This window comes from Sebastes umbrosus, chromosome 5, assembly GCF_015220745.1.
Source record: "Sebastes umbrosus isolate fSebUmb1 chromosome 5, fSebUmb1.pri, whole genome shotgun sequence".
NCBI classification, from domain to species: domain Eukaryota; kingdom Metazoa; phylum Chordata; class Actinopteri; order Perciformes; family Sebastidae; genus Sebastes; species Sebastes umbrosus.
This window is the reverse complement of record NC_051273.1, coordinates 8,905,131-8,919,506: the sequence shown is the minus strand read 5'-3', so window position 1 is coordinate 8,919,506 and position 14,376 is coordinate 8,905,131. Positions and strand designations below refer to the sequence as shown.

At 41.4% G+C, this 14,376-nt stretch overlaps 1 protein-coding gene across 11 annotated transcripts in view; it reads left to right on the top strand.

Moving 5' to 3' along the window:
- lrp8 (low density lipoprotein receptor-related protein 8, apolipoprotein e receptor) overlaps positions 1 to 14,376 on the top strand; it is a 203,244-nt gene that overhangs the window by 82,243 nt on the left and 106,625 nt on the right. The gene's annotated exons all lie outside the window — the stretch shown is intronic.

Here is a 14,376-nt window from a genome sequence, read left to right as displayed (position 1 = left end):
TATTATCCTCCAAGTCCTTTTAAGACATTGATATCTTTAAACCATCTTAAAAGCTGTGTTTATTTTAGTTTTTCATTCCCTATTGCGTTGATTGGTCATTAAAAGCCTTTGTAATACATGCGACCTCATGTGGTGTCAATCAGGTTTACACACCGACTCTGAAATGTTCGTCCAACATTAAAGTTTTCGTAACAGGTTCAATTTCTGCGTTTTTTTTGCATCCATCAAAAAGGCAAAAGAGGGTTGTTTGACCACTCAGAGCCACCTTCCGTGGAAACATCATCATCCAAAATGGTATCTGATCTGATCTGAACATTCCCTCCGTCACACAGCACAACGCACTTCACGATAAAGAAATAAAAGAATACAGAAATGTAGAATTTAAAGATAGATTGTGGCAGCTTGGAATCAGGGATGGTCACAAAATAAAGGATGTAGGAAAGATTAGACAGTAGTGATCGTGTTACGATGGCTTCTTGCTAATGTCAATCATTCATTATCCCCTTTTGGGACTAGTGCTACCCATTGCAACCCCGCATTTAATTCAGTTTTTTCCCGTATTGCGAATATTCGCAACATATAGAATAACAAAATGCATCAGACTCAGTGTGTAAGGTTTCTGTGCATAATGTTTTTCATCGGATGACGGATTAAAAAAAATGCATACTAAAAATACGGACTTGGTGTTCAAAGACCTTTAAGTAGAAATTAACTCTACTGCACTCAACACAAGTGGTGATCTTGAGTTCTTTATCATGTTTTTATCTCTTAGCAAGGCCCACAAGTGGTGAAGAAATTCTTTATAATAATTTGTTTTCTGTTTATTGTCATATTGGAGTGGTGCTGTGAGAGAAATGAATACATTTATATAATTGTAAACATTGTCTATTTTTCGTCTATGTGCAGAATACAGACCCACACGAGGCTAAACCCTCGTCTCTTGTCCTGAGACTCATCATCTATTGCCATATTTAACATTTCTATAGACAGACACAATATTTATCCGTCATTATTCTATTACAGCCTCTAATTTAGATGCTTTTTGTCACATTGAGGCTTTTCCCGGTGGGAGTTTGTCATTCCCTCTGAACTCAGGCCACGATTCTTTCATCCAGTAGGTGTTTATTTATTTATTTTTCTAATCAGCGATCACCCTTAAAGCAGACAAAGGAAGGGACAACTGGCTGTTTGCCAAAGGGGGAAAAGGAGGCGGGAGGAAGGGAGGGAAGGTGGGAGCGAGCGAGCAGGGGAAGGGTGGAGAAGAGGAGCGGATAAGCAACATAGAACGACTGAGCGTGGCAGGAAAGACAAAAGACGGGAGGCTGTTTACAGCGTTCTGTTTTGCTGAGAGCGCAGCAGAACACGGAGGGAGGCGGGGTCAGTGTGTCACAAAAAATAATCACATTCCGCCATCGCCTCCGGAAGCTCTGAGCGATGCAAAGCAGCAGGTCGGGATTGTTTTTGTCTCTGTCACCGCGGCAAATATGAGCTCCCTTCTCTTGTCCCTTGTTTTGAACCAACAAAACAAATAAGAATGCACAAACTGTACAGGTTAATCCACGCAGACAGGCGCACATGCTCTAACTTCTGCTGACCTTTGTGGGGCTCTTTGTTGCTTCTGAGCGGCATCCATTTGTAATTGAAATTAATTCTTTTTGCTTGTCAGCAGCGGGGTATATTTGTCCCTCTCTTTTGTCTGCAGATGCTCAGCAGGCTTTGTTGGAATCCCTACCGCACCCGTCCCCCCGCCTCCTACCCCCAACCACTCCCTCCGACGAGTGCTGATTTTTGATAGTAAGCCCAGTAGTAATTTGTCATGTGGACCGACCGGCAGCACGCTGCATGTGTGCGGTGTGGGACTTGAATGGCGATGGTGGAAGTGCAGGCCCGCGGGAGGAGAATTACAAGGCTCACAGTGAGCGTCGATTCATACAGCCAGCGGGAACGTTGTTTGCCAGTGAAAGGCTTTTTTGAGGGGGCTGCTGAAAAACTCGCGCGTTTCCGCTTGTCAGTCAGTCACTCGCTAGAAGAGTAATTACGGAACAGTGTTTATGAATTTCTATTTTGCCACTTGTGTGCGGCCGCCACAAGCATAATAATTCGGGGGTTTAGAATGTGCGATTGCTACTGGTTTGTAATTGAAAATGAAATTGCCATAATCATCAAGGTTATTAATTGTTTAGCAATTATGTGTTGATAAAGAAGAGCTGATAAATGGATTTTAAGATGTTTTGACTGTTATCTGCCATGTTGGCACACATTTTTAGGTTTGATAAGCTGGATTCAATATCTACCTCTCTTAATGGTGTGTTTTCAAAAAAAAAACATGTTCAGTATAGGCATGCACACACAGAGCACACGCGTGTGTGTGTGTGTGTGTTTCTACGTCTGGCTAGCCACAAAAAGGTCGGACTAACTGAGGTTTCATATAGTACTGTTTATCCCTTCCCCCTGTGCATCACACAGGTTTTATGGCCCCAATGGGACATTTATGTTATGTGTCTGAGTGAGTGGGTGAGTTCGTATCCATTTGTGTGTGTGTGGGTGTGTGTGTGCATACCGTGCAAGGAGTCTCCTGGCCTTTGGATGCAGGCTGAAAGCTGACCTTGTTTACACTCTGTACTTCGGAAAGGAATCTCTTATTGTATTGAGGTTTTGTTCTGATTTTTTTAACCAATATAATTATAGCACCTTCACACAAATACCTTATTCTTGTGAGGAAGAAAAATAAATGAAATGAAGCAAAGAGGAATTGTTGATGTATTATATTTTTGTAACAGAGTCCTTTATTTGTGACACGATTTGGAATTGGAATCCACTCACTAATACAATCAACACATATTTCTGAGTTAACAGTATGCATTCAACACAACGGACAGACTCGCGGTTGTGTCCCACCGCTTCAAGACTTCCCTTCGCCCATGATGACATCAGTCAAACAGCATTGACAGCACCCCAGCGAATAAAGAGCCATATAGGTTTTACATATGGAGCGGGCTAAAGGATTGATAGCTGATATCATTAAAACGATGACCCTGTCTAGGAAAGTGAGCATCTGATGAGATTGGAGTGTCGGGGTGGGACATGGGGGAGGGGATGAAGTGTGTGTGTCTGTCCGTGTGTGTGTGTGTGTGTGCGTACGTGCGTGTGCAAGTATGAGTAACAGGGCTGGTATCAGTGTCTGAGTGTTTAATAAATCAATGCAGGTCAAGTCTGAGAGCCGGATGTCACCCAGATGGCCTGTTGTTAGGGGGATTTGGTGTGTGTGTGTGTGTGGTAGACATTACAGGAGCAGTGAGGTTTCACTGTGCATATGTCACTTCTAATGAGAGGTACTGAAGCAGAAGGGTATGACCTCATAGAGTCATCTTGGAAAAGAATACCATCACACACATATTAGTACATTAAATGCACTTTTTGCAACCACTTTTATCTGTTTTTAGTCAAAGAAATGATTCTTGTTTTAAATAACCTACACTGTTGTTACAGTTGTTGAAACAAATCTTTAAAAACCAAACTGCATCCACACAGGATTATTTTGCATCAATGTTATACTAATAGATACAACTTTGTTGATCTGAATACAACAAAACACAACAGTATATTTAAACATCTTATAGAAAAACGTTCTGTATTTCTTTATTATACACCTACAGCACAAAGTGCTCTTTCTAAATTGCTTGTTCCTGCGGCGGTTCTGCTCCGTACTTTCCTACAGATGTTTAATTAAACTTGTTCAGTCCTGTCACATAGTTCGGTCTGGATTTTCTGTTGATGAAGCATTAGTGAACGAAGTCTAACTTTGTGGAAGTTTCTTTTTCTGGGAAAGTCCTATTGAACACTGCATGCAATGTCAGCAAATGTACCGAACTCGGTACATTGAGTGAAAAGCTGTAACAGAATAGCAGAAACTGACAGTTATTTATATGGAAATGTGTATTATTACTTTAAATTCATCCTATTCCAAACCCTATTGAGCAGCCTCACTTTTTTTTTGCAAAGTTCAGATTTCCATATGATTCACAGAATCGGTATAGGATGTGACTACCTGCACCGCAGTGCAGCTCAAAGCATTTGGCCGCCTGACGCCTTCATTTGAACGACTGATAGGCTTCATGGTGTGAAAACAAAACCAGGCTCCTGTTTCTCCATCGCCATGTGCTCCCACAATGGCCTCTTTTGTGCTGTTACTTAATTAGCAGTCTCTGAAGCTAACGCGGCACGGCGTACAAAGAGACCGCTCTGTGATCTCTCTGACGAGATATCCACTCACCCTCAGAACAACAAATAACACACACACGTTTGTGTGTCTCAAGAGCTAGCTAAGTGCCTTCCGGGCATACGACGTCCAAAAAAAAATGAAAGAAAGAACGAAGAAAGGAGTTTTTTTATAACATTTTCTGAAGTATGTGTGATGACAGCGGACCGATAGCTCTAATAATATGTTTCGGTGATAGGAGTGATTGCCTTTGTTGCTCATACGTTTGATTGATAAACAAAAGAATTAGCTTTGCAAAGTGGAAGGTTGGAAAAGAGAAAGAAAGGAAAGAAGAGAGATTAAGAGATAGATTATATGTATAGAGAGCTGTAACATAAAAGGAGAATACGGAAGGAGGCTTTTCTTTTCCTGACAAGCAATGTCTTCCCATTATGTCTGATTTGTTTCTGATTCTGTCTTTGATCATCACCGTGGCCCTGTATCTTTGTCTTTCTCTTCTTCTTCTTCTTCTTTTTTTCCTTTTCTATTGTCATGCTTGTTCCCTTCCACTTCTAAGCTGCTTTGCGGAGCTGTAATGCCCCGCTTATATAAGGAGGAATGAGGATCGGGGACCCAGAATGTGACAGGATTTGGGAGGTCTTAGGCTTTGGCAAGTGGCTGATGCAGACGCCGTCGTTCTGGGAGTTAAAATCCAGGGATCTGGGAACAACACAGAGCCAAGAGGACAATGGTTTAACATGTCCAGAGTGATTTTCTTTTCCCTTCAGCCAGCCAAAATGATGGGGAAACACCATAACTGGCCATGTCATTGGTAATGGTCTGAACTGCTTTTTTTGCATTGTAATCTCTACATCCAACCCAGTCTCACAGGAAGGCATTAAATACCAGGACATTACACGGATATTCTGCGTGTCATCAGTACGTATTTTTAGCCTTTTCATGTGTCATTTGTACTCCGCTTTTTGCGTGTCATTTGTACGCCATGCAAACGTCCGCAGTTAGTTTTAGGCAAGAAAAACACTTAGTTAGGGTAAGGGAAAACGTCATGGTTGGCCTTAAAATAAGTACGTAAACGAAGTAAAATACGTACGGAAACAACGAAACCCAACTACGGAAAACACGTGACAAACGTCAGTAAAGTAACTTACAAAACAAAACACCGGTCAACAACGGTTTCAAACACGGGTCTCCTGGTTAAAAGTCTGGTTTGTTGGACCCATAAGTGGTCTTTCGCGCTTTTTATACTACGTCACTAACGCCTACTGTAGTGTTTATGCGTTTACATTGCAATCAGTACAGGATGCATGGCATACAAATGACATGCAGATATCAAGAAAGCCATTCTTATTGCAGGCCTTTGCACATTATGTGGCATTCATACGTTTTTTCGTGCCAACGGGCTGCTGCATCTCAGACGAAATGATCAGGCTGGTTTGACAGTGATGTTCCCCAGACTCTTTGGATGTCAAACAGGTAACAGAAGAAGGAAATGTCCACTAGGACAAACAGCAATTAAGCAGTCATTTCAGAGCTCTAATATTTGTGGGGTGTCAGGCAAACATGGTTGACTCAGAGGGTGTTCTCTTTGATTATTCTTGCCAATGTGAGCAAAGAGAGAGAGCAGGTTGCAGGATGAACAGGGCATTTAAAGTGTGTGTTACCTGTGCTGATTCTTTGTATGTATTTATTTTGTGCAATTCAATAATGCCGTTTTGAACGTATAGCGTTATTTTGCACAACAGCCTCTCTCCTCAGCTCCTTTTGTTAATCTGCCATCACAGAAAAGTGAGTCATACAAAAGGCTCTTCACATTTCTCTGAAAGCTTAGAAGACAGAGAAAGTGTTGCAATCTGTTTTCTTGAAACGAGTAAACAGTTGCAGACTTAGATTCATGAGCGCTCACACACACAGACACACAAACAGAGATTAACCTCTGTGAAGTAGTTGTGTATGAGTAGGAGCCGACAGGCGTTACTTCCATGAAGCGTCTGTAGTTGCCTTGATATTATTTTATTCCACTTAGAAATCGGCCCTTTTGAAATCCTCTGGATATTACCGCTGCGTGATGTCTTTGCAGGATGACACCTGCTTGCCAGAGATTTCTTTAAGTGGTTGGAAAGTGAAGGAGTTCACCGTTGATAGACTTCTTTATTGGTCCCAGAGAGAGATGTTGTCGTTCCAGCAGTGGAGAATGAGTAATAAGATTGATGACGAAAGGACAAATCTTCCTCTGTACTATTGTAGCTATTTAGAATAGGAAGGCCAAGTACACTAGTATCATAAAACATTTTTATAACATTTAATATGAGGCATAGTACAGCTGTAAAAAGTGGTAAACCGTCATAATATCCAGTTATGTATACTGTAACATCTAGGCTTGATGTTGTACATATTAAGAATATGAATCAAATCAGAACGGTGTGAACGAGCTACAGTGGGGCTCAATATTGTAACATGAGGTATAAAATAAATAGTGTGGTAAAAACCAGTATGACACAGTATAAAACAAACATCACAGGTGCAGTATGGGATGAGTATAGCATAGAGTATATACTGTATAATGTTCCTTATAAAGTTCTCATTCAGTCCAACACCAACTATATCTATATGATATGAGCTTCCTTAAAGGACCAGTGTGTAACATTTTGGGGGATCTGTCAGCAGAAATGGAATATGATATTCCTAACTATGTTTTCATTAGTGTATAATCACCTGAAACTAAGAATTGTTGTGTTTTCGTAAGTTTGGAATGAGCCCTTCATATCTACATAGGGAGCGGGTCCTCTTCAGTAGCCCAGAACGGACAAACCAATCACTGGCTCTAGAGAGACAGCGTTTTTACGTTACCTGAAGGCCACCGCAGTTCTCCTACATGCTTGTGAAACTGCGGTAATATGAGCCGTTACCACGGAATGGCGTTACCACGGTTTTGCGCTCGGCGGCTCACGTTACCCACACCAACCACACCACTAGATGCTGCCAAATCCTACACACTGTACCTTCAAAAAGTAGAGCTAACTCAGTTTCTCACCTCAAGTTTCTCCCTAACTTCTAGCCTCTTTGAAGGTCCCAATGAATATAAATATGAGTTAGAAGGATCTCAGTTTTCTAAAGTTTGCCTTCATCTCTTTCATCTTTGCCACATTGAGCTTCAGGTGAGTCCTCTTCACCCACATGATGCAACCCTCCCCCCGCCGTCCCATTACTGATTCACTTGTGTTTTTGTCTCAAAAAGTCTGGAGACCTCGTCTTGCCCTATAGGCTCGACTCCCCTGAGTCCAGAGAGGGAGATCATGAAATGGTAACAAGGTTCTTTGAACCGGTAGGTGGTATTTGATGTGGTGTGAGGAGCGTAATATATAGTGCATTTGATCTGGCCAGCTGTCTGGATTGATGGTCCGTGAGTTCTCTTCACATCTCCGGCCTTTGTAGTGTCTGCATCTGGATCGCACAACTGTGTACACACAAACACACACACACAAATGCAGGTGCAAAGGCACTTTCTTCGATTTTCTCGCCTACACTTTATGCTCCCAAAAACACCAACGATTTAAAGTCATTATAGTTTGGCTTTGAAGAGTTTGGGAGACTTTGTATTTGGCAGTTATAAACGTTTAGCTGCCATTTGAGTTGCCCTTTTATTTTCAATCAGTCAATGGGCGGATCATGTTTTGATTATTGTTAAACTATTTCATTGTTTCTCCTCCTTGTGAGTGGACTACTGTAGTTGGTATTCAAGTTACTTGAATCAAAAGGTCAGAAAGTTCAAACGTATTACAGATGAGCAACATCCAATCCCTCCCTGCTGTCCGTTACTTTGCAATTAGTGTTTTTTTGTTTTGGCAGCACTGTGCTCTCATTGTATTCTGGTCCTTTTCTCCACGATATCTCTCTGTCTCCAGCTGATTATTGAGAACTGGAGAGGCCTTTAATCTCCTCAAAAGACCGATATTAAACTTGTCTACTTTACTCCATCCCTCTCTCTGTCTCTCGCGCTCACACACACACACACACACAGACACACATATACGATTCATGGAGTATTCGCCGCTCCCTCCCAGTTGTGGTTCCGACCTCTGCTCGTTGATTAACGGCCTCCTTCCCTCTACTGACACGATACGTTCTTTAGCTCTTTAACCGATCACAACAATGTAGAGGACCATCTATTTCCTCTCCTCTTTCTCCCACACTCACTCTCTCCCCATTCTCTCTAGCTCTCTTTTCTTTCTGGCTCTCATTTTTCTCCCTTCGCTCTCTGTACTTGCTCGCTCCTTCCTGGGTCCTCCTTAGAGTTGTTTACCGCCGGAGAAACACCACGCTGTTTCTTTTTCTCTGCTGTTTATCTTTGACGTATGGTGTATTCGAGCAAGATGTGCGTGTACTACAACTGGCTTTGCAGAGCATACAGTCAAAGTTTCCAGAAGTCCTTAATATTGCGTGCCATTTAGACTCTCCTGTAATTCTCAGAATAATGTGGGAACAAATACAAGTCTATACAATGAGCAAGAAGTGAACTCCAACTGAAAAGGCTGAGGCAGAACCAAGTTATTTTTCCTAATCATCAGTTCACACAGTCAATCTTTATTTAGCATTAACCAGGCTTTTCATCTTTACTCTACCGAGGTGACTGCAGAAATCATTTCAAACACTCAGTGATGAAAGTCTATTTCCATCACCTAAATTTGGTTGGTTTGGTTATTCAAATGGACTTTTCTGTTACGTGCGACTAACACACTTTGATCACAAACTAAGTAATGGAATACCTGAGCAGTGCGACGTGGTTGCCACAGTATTTTCTCTGGCTTCTCTCCAGATTTCATAGACACAGAACAGACTTGGGTCAGTTTTGGCTTTTGTCTTGTTTTCTCCTTAGTAGTGTGGTGAATTCCAACTGGGTTATTTTAAACCAGATTTTCACTGGCTTGCTGTATTTACATGCCTTGGTCAGGGTAAATCATATTGTTTATTTTGAGTAGAAGTAGGGCCAGAGGTGATTTGTTAGGGTTTGTGTTCAAATGACATATGGAGCAAACAGAAAAGTGGTGTTTTGATGATTTTTGTGCATCCGCTATTCGATCTTTCAGTGGGTTGTAGCGAGTATTAAAGCTCGAGTGAAGATACTGGTATCATATGAAACTACAAAAACCTAATGAAACCTAAATAACACCCCAAACTTGCGCTAAATTTTGGCGAGGAAAAACTGGCACGGCCATTTTCAAAGGGGTCCCTTGACCTCTGACCTCGAGATATGTGAATGAAAATGGGTTCTATGGGTACCCACGAGTCTCCCCTTTACAGACATGCCCACTTTATGATAATCACATGCAGTTTGGGGCAAGTCATAGTCAAGTCAGCACACTGACACAATGACAGTGGTGTTGCCTGTTGGGCTGCAGTTTGACATGTTATGATTTGAGCATATTCTTTATGCTAAATGCAGTACCTGTGAGGGTTTCTGGGCAATATTTGTCATTGTTTTGAGTTGTTAATTGATTTCCAGTAATTATATACATACATTTGCATAAAGCAAGCATATTTGCCCACTCCTATGTTGATAAGAGTATTAAAAACTTGACAAAAGGTAAATTTTGAACGGATTCAAAAATGTATGATTCATTTGCTATCAATTGCGATAACTATGGACAATCATGCGATTAATCACGATTAAATATTTGAATCGATTGACAGGCCTAGTATTTTGTCAAAGATGCTCAAGTTGAAATGTTGTCAGCCAGACTGAATAGTTTGTGGCTATCCAAAGTTGTATTACTTTACTTTATACATACATGTATAGAGACAATAAGATTACCTGCCAGAACTTCCTGGTAGGTAATGTGGAAATGTTTACTGATGATGATTCTCTGTATGACCAGTCAATTGCACACATAATACTGTGCAGAGGCACACTCCACACAAACAGCTGGTGTCTGGTGTTACAGCTAAAGTCTCTACTGTTAGTCTGGGAACACGTCCATTTGGTTTTGGTGGCCAAAAAATACAGACTGAAAAAACACTCCAGCAGTTAATTTGCTTGAATGCAGCAAGACGACTTTGCATTGTGTCTGAATCTACTGTTAGACTATCAGAATAAAAAGCAAACAGAGAACCCAAACTGTACTAAAATCAACTTGAAAATTGCCGTTTATACAGTATCTGAATCTTAACAAAAACAATCTGCTTTTACCAACTCCAAGGCTGGTGAGCAAAGACTGCCAGCTTTGTTCTCTCACACTTAGAACTTAAGCAGATTAAAAGGTGTCAGTGTCTCTGACTGAACGTCGGTAAATAATCTCACTACAGCTCCGCTTGTCTGTTTCAAACCTTTGTTATTGAAGCAAACCAACATTTCCGGGGCTGCAGTCAACAAATCCTAATTAAAGGCGACACAGTGTTCCCTTAGCTATTATTGTGCTGTTGGATGTTTTATTTCCATTTCCCTTTTACTCTGTCGTGTATGTTTGTGTGTAACCAGGTGTGTAAATTGAGTGATTTCAAAGAAGACGCTGACCTTCACCTCTTCCCAGGTCGAACAAAAGCGTCCCGAATCATGTCGTCAGGAGTATGTGGCGAAGAATCCTAAGAAGTGTTCAGCGTGTGTGTGTGGGTGTGTGTGTTGAGTGGATGGCGTGGAGGTCATATGAACATGAGTGGGTCAGCGTAGTCACTCATTGATCATGGGGGTCTGCAGAGCGTGTCATTAGTTGAATGTCAGTGGAAGATTAACACACTCTGTCTATAGAAAAGGTGGACAGTGGTCACACTTTGAACTTGCCCACATGGTCACCCCCATGCATCTCCATAATGGGCGTTATTTTAATGGTCTGGCCTTGCATGGCCCTATAAAGGTATAAAATGTACATAGAGAATCACAGGACTGTATTGGCCATGATGAATTAATGAATACAGTAAAGTAAATTAGCATCCTCCAATCATATTATACCAAGGATATTAACAAAATAAATCTCAGTGAAGTAAATGTCATTGTGCATGTGATGCTCAACGGACAGTACTGGATTCTGTGAAACATAAGTCTAAGAAATCCAAAGTGGCATGATGGAAAAATAGGGGTGGGGGAAAAATCAATACAGCATATACATACAGAAGAACATGTCAGCCTGCTGCGCCGAGCCGCCAAGCTTCAAATACCTTCAAATATTTCTAACCGAAGCTTCGAGGCCCAAAAAATAGTATTCGGGACAGCCCTAGTATCGCAATATTTTGCTCTGCAATTTTGTATCGATATTTTATTATATAAACTATTAACCTCTTAACAATCTTGGACGTTATTCTGTCCTTCATAGGTTGTAGCGGGCTCAGTCTTAAAGCAACTAGAAAACCGAGCGAATTGATGTTCATGTTCATGTTAGCTGAATTTTTGCAAGGAAAAACTAGCATGGCCATATTCAAAGGGGTCTCTTGACATCTAACTTCAATATATGGAGAAGATATGAGAATCTACTGTACAATTTAAAAGTGTACAGCACTAGTGATGCCTCGAGAATGTGGATAAAATAATCTAGTGAGGAAGCTATAGAGCTCTTCTGGTCTGTGTGCTATTTCACATAAATATTAATCACTTTTTCCCATCTGGGGATAGAGGACTAAAATAACATAACTCTTCAAATCTATAGAGAAGGGGTGCTTGGTTGGTAAGGCTGTGTGTGCGTGTGCATGCACAGTATGTGTGTGGCTACCTAGTATTTGCACATTCACTCTCACACCTCATAAGGCAGGTTTAGGCGGTTCCATATGGATGACACTCATATATACGACAGGTCGCGGCGCATCAGAATGTAAATGCAAGCGGCTGTTTGTGTGTGCGTCAGCAACTCTTGAGAGGCATGGGAAAATCTTTTTTTTTGGATGTGCTGATTTTTTACACATTTGCTTTAACGTGAGTGTACAAATGTCCACATTTTTCACAATTTGTGAAGGTCATATATATATATTCTTTTCCACATATTGTTGTTCATCTCTTTCTCTCCGTAGTGTTCATCATTCCTGGTGTTGCAGCTGAAAAATTACTTTTATTTGCATGCTTATTTCATTATATGAACGCTTCCTCTCCAAAGTGTTGGGCTGTATATTCATCTGTAGGACAATTTCCTCACATAAAACAAATCGCTATTCATTCAGTATTCAAAACCCCAAATGACTGCACTCTCATAAATGTAATTCTCAGTTTTTAAGATGGATGTTAATAGCTTTCCATCATGTGCTTTATTGAAATACTACCATTTTTTACTTCTGGTGGGAATGTCATTTTCAAGTAAAATCTTCATACTGAACATATGAGCTCTGTTATTTCTGTCTCTTTTCAGCAGACGATTAAAAAGGTGAACTTATCAACATATATTCTCCAAAAACCTGCCCTGCAGTTGCTCTATTGCTGAAGAGGTTCTCACATTGTTGTGTTTTTTTATCTTTGTCCAGAGCCACTGTTGAATAAGTGTGTGAGGTAACATCGTTCATCCTAAAGTTAATTAAAAGCATATTTTATTTGCTCACAGGAGGAAAAAAGGCGCTGCTCGATGCCTTTGGCCCCCAGAATAAGAAGGGGCCAAGGTGAATCGTATTATTTTCGTTTTTGTCCTCAAGATAAGAGAAATGCGAGTTAAGGAAAAGGCTTGTAGGAAATTGATAGGCTTACGCTGGCTGGCTTCTGCATTTGAATTAATCCTCCTGAGTGTGACATGGTGTAAGCCGGTCTGTCACCTGCACCATTTTGCATCCCCATCTGAATTAAACAAGCTGCTTTTTGGAGGAGGATTATGATGACCAGTGATGGGAGATATGATATGAAGGCAAAGGAAAACTGTTATTTGTGGGGGGTGTCTGATATCAGCTTTGTTGTCATCTACAGTAGCATGTATGCTCTGTGTGTGGCTACAGCTTTCTCTGTTATCAGGCTGGAGGCAGAGATGGAGGGAGGGTGGACAGGAAGAGATGGGATTTATGCTAACATAGGAAGGAAATGGATTTATTCAGTCTTTTGTGAAGACAGATGCCATTACCTTAGACCCCATCTTAACAGCCTCTTCCTCTCTTGTTTTTCCCTTCTGTACCTCTAATCCATGTTCTCTCCCCTTTTTCTATTTACCTTTGTCTTTGGCTCTGACTGCTGTGATCCCTCGGGACCTGCTTTTCATTTATCCTAGGCCTCTTCAATTTCATCCCACTCTTTTTAAGATCCCTTTTCTATTTCTCTCTACTTAAAGTCAATACTCTGCGCTGGCGAACGCGTAGTCGTCTCTATCTTTTCTCCAAATCCGCCATCATCCATATAAGTACATTTAGATATACATATAGGAAGCATTTGTCCCAGCTGAGACGCTGCCAGTTCCTCTAGCTGGCATGTACTTCATTATTATGGCTCCCACTTGTGCCATCAGTCATACCACTGGCTTTTACCTCGCACCATACAGTAGGACATCCGAGGCTACACACATAAAACAACAGGCTAATAAGCTGGCTAGCTTCTCCCTTGCTAAGTGGAATGGGACTGTATATAATACACAGTGCCAGCGGTTGGACCGATTCCTTGTGTCGTTCAGCAGTTTAAATCAGTGCGCTAAAGCTGTCCTGCTAAATTCCCTGTAAAAGCAAAGCGTATGGCACTAATCATAGCCAAGCTAATTTTCAGCTGGTTTAAACTAAAGGTCGGTGAGGTGGTTTAAAACCAGGCTCAGGTGAAAGAAAATGGAACAGTAGGAGTCACGGTTACACCTTTTCACACATACACACACTTTCTTGCCATTTGTCAGCCCCCCCTTCTTTGTTCAGTATATTTCATCATGGCGAGGCAAGGCATTTCTAACACGGCAAGCGAGTGCTTTCTCTTGTTCAGTGGCTCTCGCTGTCAAGGAGAGGGTTTTTTTTTTTTGCCTCTGCCCGTGACAGACTCAACTGCTTCAATTTTCCCCTTGCTTGAAGAAAGCGACTGCACAAAAACCTTTTGGAGTCCATGTAGGATATCAGGAAAACCGCCAGACAGAGACAGAGCCGGTTCTGCAAAGACTGGGCTAGACCCTGAAGGTGGATCATGGGAAGGTTAAACCTCTGATCCGGTTCAGGCAGGTCTACTTGTGGAGATGCTGCTGTGATGAAATGTGACACGCTCTATTCAGTGTACCATCATTCAAACTGAAAAAACATTG